The sequence below is a fragment of the Dermacentor albipictus genome, chromosome 4, assembly GCF_038994185.2.
Source record: "Dermacentor albipictus isolate Rhodes 1998 colony chromosome 4, USDA_Dalb.pri_finalv2, whole genome shotgun sequence".
In the NCBI taxonomy this organism is placed as follows: Eukaryota; Metazoa; Arthropoda; class Arachnida; order Ixodida; family Ixodidae; genus Dermacentor; species Dermacentor albipictus.
Window position 1 is genome coordinate 113,325,016 of NC_091824.1, and position 21,815 is coordinate 113,346,830.

At 46.3% G+C, this 21,815-nt stretch overlaps 2 long non-coding RNA genes across 3 annotated transcripts; both read right to left on the reverse strand.

The window, feature by feature from the left end:
• Positions 1-1,364: 1,364 nt before the first annotated feature.
• On the reverse strand, positions 1,365-8,987 carry LOC139059272 (uncharacterized). The gene is made up of 4 exons (XR_011514038.1): positions 8,857-8,987; positions 8,613-8,772; positions 7,549-7,588; positions 1,365-1,780 (listed from the first exon to the last, which is right to left on the reverse strand). It is a non-coding gene; the product is annotated as an uncharacterized lncRNA (long non-coding RNA).
• A 4,915-nt stretch (positions 8,988-13,902) lies between these two features.
• On the reverse strand, positions 13,903-21,155 carry LOC139059273 (uncharacterized). 2 transcript variants are annotated; one of them, XR_011514039.1, is made up of 4 exons: positions 21,091-21,155; positions 20,847-21,006; positions 19,881-19,920; positions 13,903-14,302 (listed from the first exon to the last, which is right to left on the reverse strand). It is a non-coding gene; the product is annotated as an uncharacterized lncRNA (long non-coding RNA). The 2 variants fall into 2 exon arrangements; XR_011514040.1 differs by having other exon boundaries at positions 20,847-21,003; positions 21,091-21,137.
• Positions 21,156-21,815: the final 660 nt, after the last annotated feature.

A 21,815-nucleotide genomic window follows, 5' to 3' on the forward strand; every position in this document is an offset into this window, starting at 1 on the left:
CTGTTGCGGAATCAAATCCAAGTTTGCAGTGAGAACCCTTACTTTTAAAGTTGCAATAATAACATTATGATTATTAGAGTTTGTTTTGAAAACATATATACATTTGAAAGGAAAGGGAAAGAGAAATGAGAGAAGGAAGCTATCAGCTCAATACCCGGAGGGCCACTACAAACTCATGATACCCAGCATAGTCCTCAGAAAGAAGACGCAGAAACGAAGAAATCGAAGATGGGCAGTGAAAGAAACTTTATGATGGGTGTAACAAAACCACGCACTTATTAACTTTATTTATTGTTATCCTTGATAGTAGTTTCTCCAAAATATTATGTTCTGCCTTCTTCTATATATCTGCCGTATCATGCATACTCACGATAGTATTGTTGCTTGAGTATTTCTGGAAGTTGCGAACTACTTAATTTATTCCAGCAGAACTTTTTGTTGGGCTAGTTGGTCCATATTACTGAAGTACTATAGCGCCAAACAAACGACACAAGAAGAAGAGACACGGACGAGCGTTTACTAAGAACTGATTCTTTAATGGCGGAAACACACAATATATATACGCAAATTTTGCGGCGCAACTCGCGCATTGTCAACACATCACATGGTAACTTGGCAAAAGGCGATAGAACGATTGTGAAGGTGACGTTTATAGCGCTGTCCTGTGATCCTAACTTCTTGTGTTTCTTGTTCTGTGTGCCACGATGTTTCAAACCATAGCTTTCACTTTTCTCCATACTTTCGGCTTGGCCAGTTTCTGGCCTTCTGTGCTTGAGCTTGAGACACAATATATCACTAGTTTCCACCAAGTTTAAACACCACCACCAGTGGGAAGTCGTTCTACGTAGTTCATAGATACAGTACAGATTCTGCATTATAAAACAAGCTTCAATAATCTCACGGGACATGTTATATTCAGCTATGTGTTCAATGCAATCTCTCTTAAATAATTCTTGCTGAGCGATTTGGGGTGTAAACAAGCTCAGTGCGGGTGCGATGACCAAAGCCCTAACGGGGCTTCTGCGTTGAAGTAAAACCATGGTTGTCAGGAACAAACAGTTAGCATGCGCAGACTCTGCAATGTGTCGTCAAATGCGGACCTATGAAACCTTTTAGATCATTCTTGTTCTGACAAAGCGCCTGTTCAGACATCTGGTCAGCTGGCCTACCTGTACACATTCGCACGTGACAGGGAGGTTTTACACGACCACGCATACGCACGACACGAACGACCTCGTGCTTGGCTGGATATGCGCTTTGGCCACTCCTTCGTAGTGCCGGTTTGTGACTCGTTGGCGCTTTCTTCCTCGCCGTTTGTCATATTCTCCTCCGGCTTTCCTACAGTCATGCCAAAGTGCATGCCCTTGCCGAGTGTTGGAGAAATTTTATTCATCAGGGTATGGCTAACCCGGCAAAGACAGCTCCACCCGTTGGCAGCGGCAGACGCTGAGCTTTTTTCTTGGGTTGCCACTTTACGCCGTGCTGCTCTATGAGGGATCCCGTGCCAGAAACAGCAGACACAATCCGACGATTTTGAGTGCTCTTTGACACTGTGTCGGGACGCCGCCGTTCATGCCCCATCGCTGAAGGCTGGCGAACCATCCTCTCCTGGGGGTGGCACCTCCTTGATGAAGAGACTGCAGCCACGACGCCACGGTTCCGGAACGAACTCCTGCTGTGCCGAAGCCGAGGGCGTCCAGTATGTTTATGGAAGGCACGATATTGAAGGTCATCAGCATATCCAGAACTTCATCCACGATGATGTAAATATAAAAAGCGCCTGCAAGGAAAACGAAATGCTCTTTCAAGTACCTTAAATTATTCCGCTTACGTCTAGAACATACTACATGATATTTATTAGGCTAACACAATGGCTTTTCAGCGCACCAAACATATAGGAATATCAATTGTAGTAATGACATGCTGCAAAAAAAGTCGGTATTTTGCGGGTTCTGCCGTCGAACCGCAGTGGCAAAGGTGGCCATGAGTAAAAAGACGCCTTTGTCTAACAACGGATTATGATGTACTAACGATGTATTTGACTTATTACGGCTTCATGAGTGATTGCCTGATTACCGTGTCCTGCACGCGAAAATGTGCACTATTTCCACGAAAAAAATAGGCGATCGGACATCTAAATTGGCGCTGCGAAATATGTCAATCAACAAACCGCGAAATCCCCGGAAAGTGTCTTGATGCGCTGTTACCCACTCGGAAAAATTGTGCGCGCTGCAACGCGCACTGGTATTCCCACTATGTGGCTCTACGAAGTTTACCTAAACACACCGAAAGTTCTTATTAGCGTTAATACAAATTATTCACAGCCAAGAGTTGTCGTACCACACGTTTCTACAAGTAATTGTAACATGCATGCAACATAAATGCACATCTCATGCAACACCCACGTATTTGAAAGTCCGCAATTGATGAACTCTGGTAATAAAGTGTTCCTGCTCATATACATATTTGTTGTCCACATAACCACTCCTTTCTCTAACGCCCCCCGCCCCTGAGAGTACGTAACTAACCCCATCAATTCTCTAAAATACCTTTCGAAACATTGGACAAGTGAAGTATTAATCTGGGACCAAATCAGATACATTTAATTTAGTCAATTTTCTGCGAGGGTTGTTCAACTAAACTCTGAAATCCTTCAATCTGAAAATTATCAATCGGTATATTGATCATTTTCTTTATGGTCCCAAGTAAAAAAAAAAGGCACGGGTCCCTCCCTTTTTACTAAGCCATGATAACATGGGTGAAGTCATCTTCACATCTACTTAAGATCGCTTCCAATGTCTTAACTGAATCTTGTAGCATGTCATAGCATTGTCATTCTTATAGTGAGGTACATAAATAAGTCGGAAAGTGCCACATCTCAAATGCAGGGTGGGTAAGGGGATTGTTGCGATGCTTCGGGAAACGGTTAAAAAAAAAGAGCACATCCTTGACATGAAACAGGCGGTGCGACATCCCTTCATACCAAGTTTCTTTACCCAGGTTAGTGTACGCGCCTCGCTATCATCATTCCCGGTGGGAAGGGTTCTACCCTCGCTTGACCGGACCGAGGCATCGCTTTCCGATCACACTCTGCGCATTCGCTTAGACGCAGGCCTTCTTGGATATTGACGCGTGAACGCGTTTATCTTTTACGGGTGAGCGCTTTTACCGTCTAAGGAATGTTATCGCTCAGCACAGGACGCGTCTACATGTGGCGGAAATATCCAGAATTTTATCGATGCTTCTATCCGCTGTCTGTTGTCGCCGAACCCTGTGTATTCTGATTGGATGTATGCGCGTCGCGAATGGAGTAGAACTTTGTGGAAGGTACGCGGGTCCCAGCGATTTCTCTGGAACTTCGACGACTGATCTATAAAAGCTGACGCGCTCGACCCGCTGATAAGAATTTCGACGATCGCCGACTGTGTTCGCCGCTGTCGCCGTTCTTGTGTAAGTGTAACCTGTTTTTGTGGGCACAGGTTCGCCCAATAAAAGTTAGTTTCGTCTTCCGCAGTATTGCTAGTGTGTTCTTTATACGTCACTACCACGTGACAATATAGTGCGGCGACAGTAGCTTTTTCGCCTACCCACGACCTTGGGTGCACCAGGCCAGTCCTGGTTATAACGGACAATTTCGTCAGGCAAGGTGGCAACTCGATCGATAGAGGGAACTCGGCGTGGCTGTGCGGCTGTAGGACATCAATGCAGCCATGCGCTTTCTACAATTATTTTACCAAGGTGAGTAAAGTTAATAAGGCTGCTTGCTTCCGCAGCCCCGCCTAAGGGTTAGTGGCGTTGAGTGCCTGCGCTACATATGCTGGCTAGCATAGATGAATGTGTCAGCGCGATGCTTTTTTTGTTTAGCATAGTGTTTGATCTGCTAATATTGCTGTATGGAGATGTGGAAAGAAACCCGGGCACTCTTGAGGCTTCAGAAAGAAGGCAAGCGCAAGTATTGATGGCATTTACGTTATTGGCACGCGTACTTATTTATACTTCTTCTGATAGCTGCATTTCACCAACGATACCTAGATCGCACAAGGCCTGCTCAGTGAAATCCATGACGCCATGATAGCTGTCCAGAAATTTCCTTTGACCAGGCTGGCATCACGAAAGCTGTGACATCAAAATTACCGCGGCATACTTGGGAGCGTCCCCATTAGATTCTATGGCAGTCGGGCAAGCTTGCACGGCATCATGGATCGGAGTGAACATGCCTTGTGCTAAATAGGTGGTGTTGGTTTCACCCGCGAACGTAACCTTACCGCTCCACGCAAGCCGCGCCTGCGCGATTCGGAACTTATTCGAATGTTAGCGTTGATTCTATCCGTCGCGTAAGTTCACGCCTAATCTTGTGTAATCAGATTGTATGCTCGATGTGAATCGTAGTATATCTTCATAAAGCTGCACAAGCACCAACGATTACGCTGCAACTTTCGACGAGTCATGCACAAGAGTCGACGCACTTGACCTGCATATCAGATTCTCGGCGATCGCCTACTTTCCTTGCCGCTATCATTGTGCTTAAGTGTCGCTTGTTTTGCTGGGTCTTAGTTCGCGCTATGAAACGTTAAATTCCTAACTCAAAGTATGAACTCTTCGTCGTTTGTCACTGTCACAACAACGTGATACCTGGCTGAGGTGCTTCATCGTTAATGTTCAGGACACACCCTCAGAGCCGTGACCGTAGCCCCAACCACGCATACAACGCCAGCGCCGCTCTTGACGTTCGAGTTAGCCGAAGGCAACAAAACATGCCCCTGGACCACAGACTTCGACCCGAAACGACCAGAAAAACCAAGGTCAAATCAACGAGCACGATGGAGGATGCAGCATCCCCTGTAACCATCGACCCATAGCACGCAAGGGAGCCATTTATTTATTATCCGCGGATCCTCGTCATACGACCGCGAAACCAGGCTTAAGACTTTTGAAAGAATTTATACATTCAGCAAATGGAACACTTAGGAGCGGTTGCGCCATGTGTACTTCTACTTGGAAGACGCCACGAGGTCGTGGTAAGAAAATCGAGAATTCCCCCTAACAGCATGGGACACTGGACATTTTGCAGAGGCTTCCTGCAAAGCTTCACAATCGTAGTGTACAAAGAGCAAGCTCACACCGCGCGGTCTCACCTCTTGATCCAGAAAAAAACCTGAAATAGAACATACTCCGATTCGAGAAGATCTGAATACGGGGCCTAACAAGGGCGACACCATACGACATAGCTGTGACTCAACGCAGCGACCTAAGTGCAATGCAAGGTGAAAAACAATTGACCTCTATTTGCTTCTCGGTGGACACGAAGTCACAGCACTTGTAGACTCAGGAGCCTAATATTCCATCATGACATTACAAGTGATTTATTCACTGCGAAGATGAGGAAAGTGAAGACTGCACGAGACGGCCCTCATATCTCGCTAGAGGACACCTTATAACGCCTACTGGAATATGCACTGCAAGAATTACCGTTCATGACGGGACCTACCCTGCAACCTTCGTTATTTTCCAACCGTGCTCGCGAAATGTAGTTATCGATATGGACTTTCTGAACCAACACGGCACAATATTTGACCCGAAGTCCGAGTCGATAACGCTACCCGAAGGCCAAGCGAGACAACTGGAGAGCTCGCGGAGTGACCATATGCTTTAAGTGTGCTCGGAATTGTAGTGAGCGTTCCGCCTCTTTGCAGTATCATCATTTACGTTGGCACCGAAACACCTGCAAAAGTGGAAGGTGTCTTTGAGGCACACCAAAATCCGCTGTTCAACCGTGAAATTCGCGTCATAAAAGCGATTACTCGACTTGATGTTATTCCATCAACGAAAGTGATGGTGACAACCTTCAGCAAGGAGTACAAACACCTTACCCAGGGCACGACGATCGCATACATTCAGAAAATAGTGGAAGCTAGTCGTGCGTTTGTCATCTTCGATTCTGCAGCATCCGCCATGACGGCCATAGTTCGTGAACCAGCCGTAGACATCAGTTCAAATCTGCCCAACAGCTCAAAAATCTCTTTCGATGAAACAATCACTACTTGCCGGCGTCAGAGAAGATTCGACAAACATCAGTTACTAACGTCGTATAATAACCGGGGCAAGCGCTCGGTCACCCCGTCAGAGCCCGCACTAAGTTTCGAAGTTTCGATGCGGGAATGAGAAGCCATCAAGCAACGAAATCACCCAGCCTTAAAGGAGCCCGTGGGCCATTCTTGTAGCCTTGGTGACGGAACAAATGACGGAACCCTGCTTTCCTGCGTCGATTGTCGTCGCCTGAACGTGATCAAAACGAAGGATGCATAGACCCGCCCACGGATAGACGACGCATCGAACCGCATCTGGGACGCTATGCATTTTACTTCGATCTATCTCAAACCTGGCTACCGACAAATAAAACTCGACGAGAGAGATCCCAAGAAGACCGGGCTCATCCCGCCGGACGGCCTCTGTTATATCAAAATTGTGCGAGTCTCGCTGAGCGCGGCACCTGCACCCTTCCAGTGCGCGATGGACACGGTTTTCTCAGGGCCACAGTAAAATTAAGCTGGACCCAAAAGATCACTCTACAACTTTCACCTGACGTCTTAAAGCGCAATAATGAGCATCTAGAGCAAGATCAGTACTTCACGAACGTCTGACTCGGCTTAACTAACACATAATAACGACATAACCAGTTGAATTCAGCAATGACCTCTTTCAATCTTTTGATCTCTCTGCTAACTGCTCTCATCATCCTTGATCAATATTAATCTGGAGTCCCCCCTTACGGCGTGCCTGATAATCAGATCGCAGTTTCGGCACGCATAAAAGTCTAAAATTAAATTTAGGTTTAGTTTTCATCACAATATGAGAGCATATATAGTACCCCGCTGTGGGGAGGATATACTAGTATATACCATTATATATACGAAAACTTTAGCATGAGTTAGCATGGTATTAGATCCCAGTGAGGGCATCAGCTTCTTCCGTGTAAACAACTTATTGGATTCTCCTAGCTTTTTTAAAGGCTAAAACAGAGAAATTTCACGTTGGCTAAAATGATTATAAAAAAATATAGTATTCACTATTGGTGGTCACGGGGCATAGCTGCGAAAATGAAGATAAGGTAAATATGACTGAATTAACTACATCAACAAAGCTTCACTTAGCATAGATTCCGGCATGCGCGTTGTATCTGCGTGATATTTGTTTTTGAAATATTTGTTGAAGCTCCGTATCCGACGATATCTTACAAGTAAAGTGCAATTCTGTTTCTGTTGCAAAAACCGAATGCACACTAATAATCCCTCAGCTTCTCGACGTTCAGTCCCTCGTAAGCTAGAATTGCTTGTAAGATAAAATTTCAGCCAATCCTAGTGCTGAATAGAATAGTACCGAAGGAGCCGGGCCAGTGGAAATGATGCTTTACGAACGAAAAGCTTTGTGAATCCAGCCCCACATTTCTGTAATATTAGCCTTATTCGTATATTAAGCAGTGTTTGCGGAAGGCACCGTCAGGGCTTTACGAAATGTCTGTCAAGTTATGAAAAGAAAGATTTTGCTCACGGATCACCAGCAAGACGCCCATGATGCTCGAGCGATGTAACTGCAATGGGAGGAGAACATAAGTATGTGAAAAAAAAAACGAACTTGAAAAAGTCGCAGTTTAGTCCGAAAAGCTAAGCACCGATTGCGATAGCAAATTAGTAGACAGCTATACGAAGGATAGTAGTTTTGTCGGCCGTATAAACTTGGAAACATTCGCTTACTAATAGAATTAAATGGCATGGTGTCTGCGCGCACAAACAATCATGAACACATCACATTCGATGATCGCACACACTCGCTGTCAAAACGCCGGTGTGAGCAGCGAGAGAAGTGACATTCGTACGGTCTACGCATCAACGCAAGAGATCCCTTTCAAGGTAGATTCCTTTCAACGCAATACATCGTGTTTCAAGATAAAGGGCGTGCGACGGTGTAAATTGCACACTTGTTGGCGGAGTCGAAGTCACCCCTCTCTCTCGCGCGTTGCGTCCCCACTTTTCTACATGGCGCGCGACATTGAGCCGCGTTTATCATCAGTTGCCCTTGGTCCTGGTCGCGAAATTTCTGGTCCTGGTCCCTTGGTCCTGGTCTGGTGTCTGGTCTGGTCTGGTCTGGTTTCTGGTCTGGTTTCTGGTCCCTTGGTCCTGGTCGCATTTCCTCCTCTCCCCCCCCCCTCCCCCCACAGCCTTACGCTCAACGGAAGACGGCGCGTTTGCGCTTCGCCTTCCGCCTTCTCGCGAGCCTGAATGAGCCGCCATCATGGGCCTTCGTCGCCTGCTTTCACTTGCACATACAGCATAGACGCATTTCGACAGTGTTATCGCTTCTGGGACTTTATATCGAGCATTATGGCGACGGCGTCGGAAAAAAATGCGCCAGGAGTGTCCATAACTTTACTACCGCTATGAAGCGAATAATAAGGCAATGAGGGTAATAGCGTAAGGAGCAGCGCCAATCGCAACAGTGTGAACACGCAAAAGCCCACCGCACTGCTGCGACCATCTTTGTGCTGAAGTGTGCGATAATTGCAGTGGGCTGCATATAAACATGGGTGTATTGGCATAAAGTGAACACGTTCTCACCGTTAGGGGAGCAACTGCGGTGTCCTGCGTCAGGTGGTCTCGGCCGAGGCTACCGGAGATTCCTTACGGTGGAACCTCGTCGGCAAATTTTGCCGTTGTTCTTGAATTTCACGACGTTGTCGGAATGGGCATCGGGACTTCGCCGCCGCTGCTGCACCTGCTGATGAAGAAAACAAATAGTCGTGGGCCAAATGTTTCATTATTATTTTAGAATGCTGAAGATTAAGGGAAACTGCAGACTTACGACGTTACAGCCAGCGGGGTCTCCGTCCTTTTCGTCGTCGTCGTCGAATGCGTAGTAGCACTAATTGTTTTTTTTTTTATTGCGTGGCTGAAACCCACTATGACGGGTTGGCAAACGTTCACGTATCGATAGAGCGAAATGATAGCAGGAACTAATTCACAGTGGCATAATTCACGTGGTCCTGTTGGCTAAGGGATGGGATAAGGGTTGAATAGCAAGTAAAAGGTAAAAAAGGCTGAGATAAAAATAAATAACTTGGAGAACTATTGATTAAAAGGAGTTGTTCGCGCACATTTGAAATATATATTCATACAAGACCCTATCACAGGGAAACGGGATAATATAGAATGTAGTATTACGTCACGCCACCAGACTTCTCAAGCCAACTCTAACAGAAAGCATTCCCTTCTTCATTGCTCTGTCAGAAAGCCGTCACAACACGTGACCCTGCACATCTGATCACGGCTTGGTTCAGTTGTTGCTTCAGTGCTTGGCTCCCGGTAGGTTTTAATTCCTCTTTTGCGATTTGCTAGAACTCAGCGCCATCTATCGCCGCCGCCCCGAAGCCTGCGCATGGCCTTCCAAATGCATGGAGCACCAGTGGTTGGCAAACGCTAAGAAACGCGTCATGTGGCCCGGGATGTTCTTACCGGCTTCTTTCTAGACATGCTGCGCCATCGAGTGGCCATGCCGAGAAGTTCTCGCGTGATCTCCGAGACGAGAAGCGTGGCGCGCCAGCGCCTGCGAACGCTGAGAATTGTTCTCTCGCTTGCCGCGCAATCAGCAATACATAACCACTGACTCATGTTGGCGAGAGGTTCATTGAAGAGCGGTGCATATTCAGTGCATTTGTAGCGCAAGCCGCTAAAGCATCGCATCGTTGTTCTTCGGTAACCCTGGCGATCTGTCCAAGGATGTATTGCATAAGTTTGTACCCGTTGTAACTGCCGCTCTTTCTTCTTCCACAGCTGGCTCGTTGGCGGCCCTCGGCGCTTCCGTGAGAATGCGCTCGTGCAACTGCTCCTGCGTTCTTAGGCGTCATGAATTAACTAATTAATTAGTTAATAAACACAAAGACGTAACAAGCCTTACAGCGAACTTGTGTGGCTGGTACCCACTATAGCCTAATGGCGAATATTTGCGTAATTATATAGTTGCAGTGGGCTGCATATAAACGCCGGTGTATAGGCATAAAGTGAACACGTTCTCACCGTTACGGGAGCAACCGCGGCGTCCTGCGTCAGGTGGTCTCGGCCGAGGCTACCGGTGCTTCCTTACGGTGGAACCACCGGTATTTCACAAAATATTTCACTATGAATAACGCATAGAGTTTCTAAATAAATAGCCTAGAGGGAAATGTGGCGCTAGTATCTACGTGGGCTCTTTTGCGCGTTGCCTGAACCTACATGGGAATGATGGGAAATACAGGCCTAAATAATTCACAGCCTCAAAATTAAAAAAACTCATATGAGCAAGGTCTTTGATAAATGTAAAGCATAATGTTAGTCTTATAAAACTACGAGAAGAAATGATTCGAGATACATAATTATGAAGGTATGTCAAAGTAATTAAAGAAGATAAGAACAAACTGGTTTCTTCCGTAGCTGTTCCTGAATCAAAGCCGAATTTCCACTGAAGCCGCTTCTTCTTCTTCTTCTTCTTCTTCTTTCTCTTTTTTTCTTTCACTTTCTTTTCTTTTCTTTCTTTTCTTTTTTCTTCTTCTTATTATTAAAGTGTATATTATTATTTATTATTTATTACAAGCGCTCGTGTGTCCCCCTTCACAGTGTCCTTGTCAATTGTGCGCGCAAAATATTTCACTATGAATAACGCATAGAGTTTCTAAATAAATAGCCTAGAGGGAAATGTGGCGCTAGTATCTACGTGGGCTCTTTTGCGCGTTGCCTGAACCTACATGGGAATGATGGGAAATACAGGCTTCGGATTGACTTCGATCTTTAGACTAGCGGTGTTTGCTTGCGGCACAGTAAACAAACCTATACTCAAATGTTATAGCTTAAATTATAATTTTATTTCGGAATTATCCTATTTAATGCACAACACATTACATAAACTTTGTGTGACATTGAGATGGAAGCGCAGTTTACCACCGGTGAACCCAAGGGTATGCATTCTTCTACAAATCTGTTCCAGATTTACCGCCGAAGAATAACTATTTATTTTTACAATAATAACAACCGTACATGAACTTAGATAAAAATATTCAAGTAATAATGGAAATAAAAATTTTGTATTGTTAAAAAGTGTTGCGCCTTTGAGAGGAATGCTACAAGTGTCGTCTGCTATGACGCCTGCTCGCTTCGAAAGCGATGGTTTTCTGTCTACGTCAAAAGACAGGCTGATCGTCAGCGTGTCCCTGAAGACAACAGACCCCGCAGTTGCCGAAGAAGCGGCCGTGGCCCTCGCACAGCTGAGCGTGGGCACCATAGTCACCGACTCAAAGACAGCCTACGGAAGCTTCAGCAGGGGGGTAATCTCCTCCGCGGCCCGAGCCATTCTATAAGAGCGCAAGCCCCCGGGAAGAGCCATAGAGCTCGTGGAGGTACCTGCTCACTCGTAGGTAGCAGGCGCCACCATAGCCGACAACCATTCCCGAGAAATGTCAATCCGGGCCGACCACGAGCTGGAAGGGCTACCGCAGCCGGTTACCAGCTATTGGGACATTACCCGGATGTACCCAGATGAAAGGTGCAGACTGCCAGAACCGCACCCCAAACTCACCAGGCAACAACAGACGATCCTGCGTCGAGCGCAGGCGGGATCGCTATAGCATCCCGTACTAATGAACCGCATGTACCTTGCGAAACACGATATGCTCTGTACTTTTTGCAAACGAGAAAAGGGCACCCTGCCGCACGTCTTGGCAGAGTGCAAAGAACTAAAGACCCCCCTCCTCCCCTTCCCACCAACAGCCCCAACCCCCAACCCCTTGAGCGATGGGAGACCTTGATATCCAGCCCCGCCCCACCGATTCAGCTCGCACTGACGGAAAGCGGCAAGGAGCTGCTGGGAACATATGGGTCCCGTAACTAGGCAACTACCCCATCTGGTGCCTGCGTGCACCACCGATTTTTTTTGGGGCCCAATAAATGTTGCTTCATCATCATTGCCGACGTCAGGCACTTGCAAACTCTCTCGCTCTTTCGAAAGGCCGCTTTGGCTGCCATGATTGCTGAAAGTCTTCAAGAACTTTTAAACATATCTAACGCAGTGCTAGCTATGACGCTTGTGGCCTCCTACGAGTATCCTTCATTATATTTTATATTGACGTACACCTTCTGAGGCGGCCGCAAGCAGATGTTATGGCGTGGCTTCGCAGTTAACCATTTTGCGATAGCGGAAGGCCAAAAAGCAGCAACGTTTTCTACCACAGCTTTGTCTTTCAAAGTCGTAAAACATACATTTAAACGAGCTCATAAACGAGCAATGTGTAATGAAGCCCTCGAAAAAATTTGATTAACGTGCCACTAGATGTTCAAGAGTCTGTCTTGTCAGAGTAGTGCCTTCCTTTTGCTCTTCTGAAGTTACATAAAGCATGTAACGCTACAGCGCCGACCTAACACAATTAACAAACGAAGGTCAAAACACTTTCTTCCAGAGTTTACGATGCGGTCACCTTCTCGTCAGGGCTGCGACACCACACCGCGGCTTCTGCCTAGGCGCTCGCCGAGCGCACTATCGCCACTTCGAGCAACACGACGAAACACTTGCGTCGCACTGTCCCACTGCAAGTTGTAGCAATTGCGCTTGGAGAGAAACGGAAACTGCCAAAAAAATACTTGTATACTAATTCGCCAGTCAACAGAAAGCCAATCCGTAGCCTGTACTTTTCTTCATTCCCATGATAGTTGAACGATCACAGCACCAGATTTCCCTCTAGTTTGGCTCAGGTGAAACTCCATAGAAAACCGTAATTATTATTACATAGAAATTGAAGATGGAAGGAATAAAACTAAATTTGTCATTCCCCTAACGAAACCACCAACTTAATAACTGAATTTATTCTTATCATTCATAGTAGTTCCTCTAAACTATTATTTTCGGCTTCTGCTGTATGTTTGACATATCTTGCCCACTTAACATAGAATGGTTGCTTGAATGTTTTGGTGTGGCCTCAACTGCTTATATTGCAGCGTCATCACTTGACCCTAACTTCCCTTGCGTTTCTTCGGCTGTTCTCCACACTTAAGGGTTTGCCAGTTTTTTGCCGTTCATGGACAACTTGAGACCGTAAATATCGCTAGTTTCCATCGAATATAAGCAACACAGACAGTGGGCAATCGTTCTACGTGGTTCACAAATACATTTAAAAGCCCCATCACTACAGATTTTGCACTACAAAACATGCTTCCATAATGTCACCATACATCTTATGTTTAGCTGTGTACTCAAGCCGATGTATTTTGCATGCATCTTGCTGAGCTGTTGGGCGGGTCAACTTCCTCATGGTGCGCATGATGACCGAAGTCTAAATAAAGCTTCAGGGTCGAAGCAAAACCGTGGCTGTCAGGAACAACAGTTCGCACGTACAGCCGCGGCATTGTGTTGCCCAATGCGGGCGTGTGAAACCTTTTACATTATTTTTGTTCTGACAAAGCGTGTATTCAGTCATCTAGCCAGCTGGCCTACCTATACACGTTCGCATGCAACAGGGAGGTTGTTCACAACCACGCATACGCACAACACGAACGACCTGGTACATGGCTGGATATGCGCCTTGGCCACAGCTTCATGGTGCCCGTTTGTGACTTGCACACGAACTGCCTTATTTATTATTGGCCAAGACTACCTTCAGTAAGATTCGATAGCTGTCCTTACGATAACTGCAACCCGAGTTCAACAATCCCACACGCTGGCGCGTGGGTTTAACCGGGAATGACATTTGCGTGAGACAGCGTGCAACATCATCAATCCCTGCTCACTCACTTTTCCTCAGGAACTCTCCTCACTCGATGGCGCTTTCTTCCTCAACGTTTGTCATACTCTCCTGCGGATCTTCAACAGTCATGCCGAAGTGCATGCCCATACGGAGTGTTGGAGAAATTTTATTCATCAGTGTCTGGCTAACCCGGCAACGACAGCTCCACCTGTCTGCAGCTGCAGACGCTGAGCTGCGTTTTTCTTGGGTTGCCAGGTTACGCCGTGCTCCTCTATACTAGAAGCAGCAGGCAACACCCGACGATTTTGAGTGCTGTTTGGGTCTGCGTCGGGACGCCGCCGTTCATGCCCCATCTATGGAGGGTGGCGAACCATCCTCGCCTGGGGGTGGCACCTCCTTGATGGAGAGACTGCAGCCACGACGCCACGGTTCCGGAACGAACCCCAGCTGTCCCGAAGCCAAGAATGTCCAGTAGGCTGATCGATGGCAGGATGTCGAAGGGCCCCAGCAGTATCTCAGTCACGAGAAAGTAATAATACACGGCGACTGCAAGGAAGACGATACGATTTTCAAATACTATAAATTATGGCGCTGACGTGTGTAGAACACACTATATGATATTTATTAGGCTAGAACGGCTTTCAAGCGTACCAAACATTCGTATCTATAGCGATTAATATATAGTGGTGGCATGCTGCAGTAACGTTGGTGTTTTGTGGGTTCTGTCGTGGTAGTACAGTGGTAAGGTGGCCATCTGTAAAAGACGCGTTGGTCCAACAATGTATGCTATCATACTAACGATGTATTTGACTCATTACAGATTCATACACGATTATCGTGCCTTGTACACTCTAAAAAAGTTTACACACTTTAGGGTGTGTATTTGTCACACAACAATAACAGTCAAATCCCTTGCTTGCGTTTCCTCTGTTGAAAACTCGGCGCCCGCTACTTCCCTGTCGAGAATGCTGTGTCAAGCTGATAACGCGCAAGCCGTATGGGACAATAGGAAGTACGGGCTCGCTGCGTTAAAGAAAGGAAATGAGGGCAAGACAGATGACTATTGTTCTGCGGCAAGATAAGCCCCAAAGGGCCTAAACTTTTTTTTAAGGCGCAAGCGAGAAATCTGCACTATCTGCACGAAAAAAAAATCCGATAGGACATATAAATTTTCGCTGCCTGATATGTCAATAAACAAACCGCGATATCCTCAGAAAGTGCCTTGATGCGCTGTTATCCACTCGCAAGAACTGTCGGCGCTGCAACGGGCACTGGTATTCCCGCTATGTGGCTCGGCCAAGTTTACTTACACACTACGAAACTTATTAGCGTTAATAGGAATTATTCATATGCGAATAATTCTCACACCACACGTTGCTACAAATAATTTGTCCCAAAGGCCAACGTCGACAGGAATTGTCCCATCTCACTCCGGTGCAATACCCACGTATTTGCAAGTCCGTAATTGAGGAACTCTTGTAAAGAAATGTTCCTGTTCATATTCATTCTTGTCCACACACCTCTCTGTAACGTATCCCGTCCGTCAGAGCACGTAAATAAATAAATAAATCCTGTGAAACATCTTTCGGAACATAAGACAACAGATGTAATAAATCTGGGAATTAATCATATACCTTTAATTTTAGTCTCGTTTCAGCCAGGGTTGTTCATCAAAAACTGAAAGTAAACTCGGAAATATTTCTGTCTGTCTGAAAGTTTCTATGTGGTTAGCAGTATTAAAAACGCATTGGACCCTGCCTTTCTACCGAGTAATGATAACATGGGTGAAGACGCCTTAACACCTACTTAAGATCGCCTCAAATGCCTTAACAAAACCTTGTAGCAAGCATTGTCATTTTTACGCTCAGCTACATAAAGAAAGTCGGATAATACTGCATCCCGAATGCATGAAGCGTAAGGGGATCAGTGCGATGCTTCGGGAATGGGTTAAAAAAAAGCACATATCTTTGACGTGAAACAGGCGGTTTGACATCGCTTCACACTACGTTTCTTTACCCAGGTTAGCGTAGGCGCCTCGCTATATATACAGTTTTAGAAAAGCGCTTGTCGCCTTACGTACGGTAAAGGTAAGCATCTTTGCGGGACATTACGGTGCGTGTCCTTTCAAGTATTTTAGTTTACTTCACGGAAACTCAAACGTAAAGAAAATGGATGGCTGATTGTTATGAGCGTCCCCTTTGGAACGTGGTGGTGGGTTGCGCCACCAAGCTTTTGCTTTTATACTGCCTAATGTCATACCTAGGTTAAAGAGAATAAAGAAAGAAAAACCAATATGAACTCCCGGAACCAAATTTTCTGATCACCTTTTGCGACCTTTGCTTTTGTACGTCTCCGTTTTCTGTCGTTTCCTTGCTTTTCTTCCACCAATCTTCCAATCGCCTCTTACTAATCTCTATTGCAGACAAGTTTACTTTTGCTGTGCTCTCGCTGAACCAAAGGGCTTCCAAGAAATTGAAGGAAAACATTATAAAACCGGGCGCCGTCTGTTAGGTCTGTTGCCTCGCGCCAAACATATCCAAGCCAAGACGACCCATTAGCGACCATACTGCTATTTCTATGCGGAAGTGTCTCATTAGGCCCACGGGTGGCAGAATCGCCCAACGACCTCAAAAAATGGACGCGCTATGCGCTGAAAATTAACCTTTGACGTGATTTTAGCGAAAGCGATAGCTCAATACGGGAGTTACTAGCGATCAACGCGAGTGAGAGTGTAGCCTTCATGAGAATTCCCGCTGAAGCAAGAGCCATGGGTGCCGCCTTGTTCTACAGCGATATTTCTTAGCGTTTGTAAACATTACGAATCATTCCCGATGGGAGTGGTTTCACACTCGCTTGACCGGACTGAGACATCACTTTCCCGTCAGACGCTTCTCGCTCGCTTAGATGCAGGCCGGCTGGGATACTTTGCAGCGACAGCAACCTTTCGCCTACCCTCGATCTTGGCAACACCAGGCCAGTCCTAGCCATAACCGTGAATTTCGTCAGGCAAGGTGGCACCTCGATCGATAGCGGGAACTCGGCGTGGCTGTTTAGGCATCAGGTCACCGAACAAATGTGGTTGCGCGGCATCATTGCAGCAATGCGCTTTGTACAATGCTTTTACCAAGCTGAGTTAGGTGAAAAAGATTGCGTGGCACCGCAGCTCTGACTAAGGGATAGTGGAGTTGTAGTGTCTGGGCTACGTATGCTGGCTATAGCACAGATAAATTTATCAGCGCGCTGCCTTCTGTGTTTGCCATAGTGTCCGATCTGCTAATATTGCTGCCAGGAGGTGTGAAAAGAAACCATAACCCTCTTGATGCTCATAGAGAGAATGCGAGCGCAACTATTGACGACGTTTACGCTATTCACACATGTAGTTATTTAACCTTTTGCTGAGGACTGCATTTCACCAACGTGACCTAGAAGCACAAGGCCTGTTCATTCTTATCCATGACGTTGTCTTACCTTTCCGGAAATTTCCTTTGCCAAGGCTGGCATGACGAAAGTGGTGACGTCAGAATTACTGCGGCATACTTGGGAGCATCCCGATTGAATTCTTTGGCAGTTGGGCAAGCAAGCTAGTATGACATCATGGATCCGAGTGAACAGGCCTTGTGCTATGTAAGTGGTGTTGATTTCACCTGTTAACTTAACCTTATCGCTGAACGCAAGACGCGCCTGCGTGATTTGAACTTACTCAAATGTTAGCGTTGATTCTATACGCGGTGTATGTTCTCGCCGAACTTTGTGTAATCAGACTGTACGCGTGATGTGAATCGTTTATATCTTCTGTTAAGCGCCAGCGAGAAAAGCCGACGCACTTCACCTGCATATCAGATTCTCGGCGATTGTCTGCTTTGCCCTCTGCTATCGTTGTGCCTAAGTGTCATTTGTTTTTGCTGGGCTCTAGTTCGCCCAATAATATGGTAAATTCCCAGCCCGACGAAAGGAAAGTTCACCGTTTTTCACTGTCACAACAACGTGATACCTTGTTGAGGTGCTTCATCATTAATGTTCAGGATACCTTCTCAGAGCCGTGACCGTAGCCTCAACCACGAAGACAAAGGCAATGTCTCTCCGGGCCATCGAATTACCCGAAGGCTACAAAACGTGCTCCGCAACCCGGAATCCGACGGGAGACCACCAGGAAAATCAAGGTCAAGTCAGCAAGCCACGATGACGGATGCAGCATCTCCCGCAGCCATTGTCCCATAGCAGGCAAGGGAAATCGTGACATCATCGGGAAATCTGGCTTAGGACTTTTGAATGGATTTCGACATTGAGCAAATGGAACACATAGGAGCTCCTAAGTTGCGCTATGTGTTCTTCTGCTTGGAAGACGCCACAAGGTCGTGGTTAGTGAATTGAGAATGCATCCTAACAGCATATTTTGGTACATTTGGTATATGGTATATTAGACATGGTATATGGTAGACATGGTATATTTTGCAGAGGCTTCCTGGAAACCCTTCACAATCGTCGCATTCAAAGAGGTAGTTCACACTCCGTTGTAATACCGGTTGCAGTTACCTAACGAGAACGTCGAGATTATCGCCGAGAAAATGACTCGGCTAATCCGCCACGCCAATACCGACATGTCCAAATAGGGTTCGTTTCGTTATAGGTGGTGTAAAGCACTCGACTTGATGGCATTCTATTAAAGAAAGTGATGCTGACGAACTTCAGGAAGAAGTAAAAACACCTCAATAAAGGGCAAGACGATCGCATACATTCAGAAAATTGTGGAAACTAGTAGTGCATTTGTCCACTTGCATTTGTGCATTTTTGCATTAGTGCATTTGTCCACGTGACGGGGTAGCCGAGCGATCGCTCGGCCATCCCGTCAGATCCTGTTCCAAGTTTCAAACTTTCGATGCGGGAATGAGAAGCCATCAAGTAGCGAAATCACCCAGCCCTAATGGAGCCCGTGGCGTTTCTTGTAGCCTTGGTGAAGCCAAAGGTCGGAATCCAGCTTTTCTGCGTCGACTGTCGTCGCCTGAAAGCGATAAAAAATAAGGGTCCATAGCCCCGCCCAGGGACAGACGACGCATCGGACCGGCTGTGTAACGCTATGTATTTTATTTCGATGTGTCTCCAACCTGGCTACCGACAAATAAAGCTTGACGAGCGAGATTGCAAGAACACCGTGTTCGTCACGCCGGTGGTCCTCTATTATATTGAAATTGTGCGAGTGTATAGCTGTGCTCGTAACTGCAACGTTCCGATGGACATGGTGTTAGCAGGGCTACAGTAATATTAAGATGGACCCAAAAGATCCCTCGATAACTTTCAGACGACTTCTTAAAGCGCAATAATTAGCATCTAGAACAAAATCAGTACTTCCTGAAAGTACGACTCGGCTTCAGAGCGGGTATTTCTTGGGTCACATAACTACTTGAATTCAGCAATGACCTCTTTCAGTCTTTTGATCTCGCTGCTAACTGTTCTCATCATCATTGACTAATATTAATGTGGAGTCCCCCCTTACGTAGTGCGTGATAATCAGATCGCAGTTTTGCCACGTATAAAGTTCTAAAATAAAGTTCGCTTTAGTTGTCACAATATGACAGCATATATAGTGCTCCTCTGTGGTAAAAATATATTAGTATATACCGTTGTGAAAACTTTAGATACTGGCGAGTTAGCACGGTATGTGTTCACAGCGAGCGCATCAGCTTCTTCCGTGTAAACAACTTATTACATTCTCCTAGCTCATTGAAAGGCTAAAACAGAGAAATTTCACGTTGGCTCAAATGAATATGAATAAATTTAGCACTCCTTATTGAGGTTTCTGGGGCGTAGCTACGAAAATGAAAATTAGGTAAATTATCAGAATCGCGTATAGTTGTATGGGACTTGATTCACTGCATCAATAGAGCTTCATTTACCATAGGTTCCAACATGCGCGTTGTATATGCGTGATATTTTTTTTGAAATACTTGTTGAAGCCCCGTATCTGGCGATATACTACTAATAAAGTGCAATTCTGTTTCTGTTGCACAAATAAAATGCCCTCTAATAATTCCTCAACTTCGCGTTCGACTTCCCGTTCAATTCCTCTAAGCTGGAATAGCTTGTACGAAACGTCTGTCAAGTCAGGAAGAAGAAAGATTTTGCTCACGGATCAGCAGCAAGACGCCCATGATGCTCGAGCTGTGGAACTGCAATGGGAGCAGAACATAAGTATGTAAAAAAAAAAAACTTGATGAAGTCGCAGTTTAGCCCGAAAAGCTAAGCACCGATTGCGATAGCAAATTAGCAGACAGCTATACGAAGTAATGATAGTAGTTTATGGGCCCTATAAACTTGGAAACATTGGCTTACAAATAGAATTAAATAGCATGTTGTCAGCACGCACAAACAATCATGAGCCCATCACAGTCGATGATCGCACACACTCGCTGTCACTACGCTGGTGTGAGCAGGGAGCGAAGTGACATCCGTACTGTCTACGCATCAACGCATGGGATCCGTTTAAAGATAGAGATTCCTTTCCACGCAATACATTCAGGAAAGGGGCGCGCGACCGTGTAAATTGCGCACTTGTTGGCGGAATCGATGCCACCCCCTTTCCCTCTCGCGTTGCCTCCCCACTTTCCTACATGGCGCGCGACATTGAGCCGCGTTCATCAGTTGCCTTAGGGCCTGGTCGCGAAATGCGCACTTGCTGTAGGAGGTCAACGTCATCGTTTCGCTCGACGGAAGACAGCGCGCTTGCGCTTCGCCTTCCGCCTTCTCGCGAGCCTGACTGAGCCGCCATCATGGGCCTTCGTCGCGTGCTTTCACTTTTAGACGCATAGACATAGACGCACTTCGATGGTGTTATCGCCCTTGGACATTATACCGAACGTTATGGTGACGGCGACGAAAAAAAATGCGCCTGGTGTGTACCTAACTATACTATCGCAGTAAAGCGAATTATAAGGTAATGCGCACCGTTAGCGCAAGGAGCTGCGCCAATCACAACCGCGTGAACACGCAAAGACCCACCGCACTGCTGCGACCGTCACTGTGCTGAAGTGTGCGTTAATTGCGGTGGGCTGCATATAAACGCGGGTGTATAGGCATGAATCGAAAACGCTCTCACCGTGACGAGGGTAGCCGGGGTGTCCTGTGTTAGATGGTCTGGGCCGAATCTACCGGTGGTTCGTTACGGTGGAACCTCGTCGGCAAATTTTGCCCGTGATCTTGAATTTCACGACGTTGTCGGAATTGGCATCGGGACTTCGCCGCCGCTGCTGCAGCTGCTGATGAAGAAAACAAATATCCGTGGGCCAAATGTTCCATTATTATTTTAAAATACTTAAGGTTAAGGGAAACTGCAGACTTACGACGTTCCAGCGAGCGGGGTCTACGTCCTTTTCGTCGTCGTCGCCGAATGCAAAGTAGCAGTAATTGTTTTGCTTTTTTGATGCGTGGCTGAAGCCCACTACGGAGGGTTGGCAATGTTCACGTATCGATAGAGCGAAATGATAACAGAAATTAATTCACAGTAGCAAAATTCACGTGATCCTAATGACTAACGGATGTGATAGGGGTTGAATAGCAAGTAAAAGGTGAAAAGGCTGAGAGAAATAAATTGGTGAACTATTGGCCAAAAGGAGTTGTTTGCACGCTTTTAAAATATGTATTCATCAAGGACCCTATCATAGGGAAAGGGGATAAAATAGAAGGCAGTATTACGTCTCGTCATGAGACCTCTCAAGCCAACTCTAACTGAAACCATTCTCTTCGTCTTTGCTGTGTCAGAAAGCCGTCTCAACACGTGATCCTGCACAGCGGATTGGTTGGTTTTAATTGCCTGGTGCTTGGTTCTTCGTTGGTTTTAATTCTTCTTTCGCTATATTCTAGAACTCACCGCCATCTGGCGGCGCCGCCCCGAAGCGTACGCTTGGTTTTCCAGATGCATTGAGCACCGGTGGTTGGCAAACGCTAAGAAACACGTCATGCGGCAACCGGGATCATCTCTCCGGCTTCTTTCTTGACAGACTGTGCCTCGTCGGGTGCCATGCCGAGAAGCTTTCGCGTGACCCCCGCAACGAGAAGCGTGGCGCAC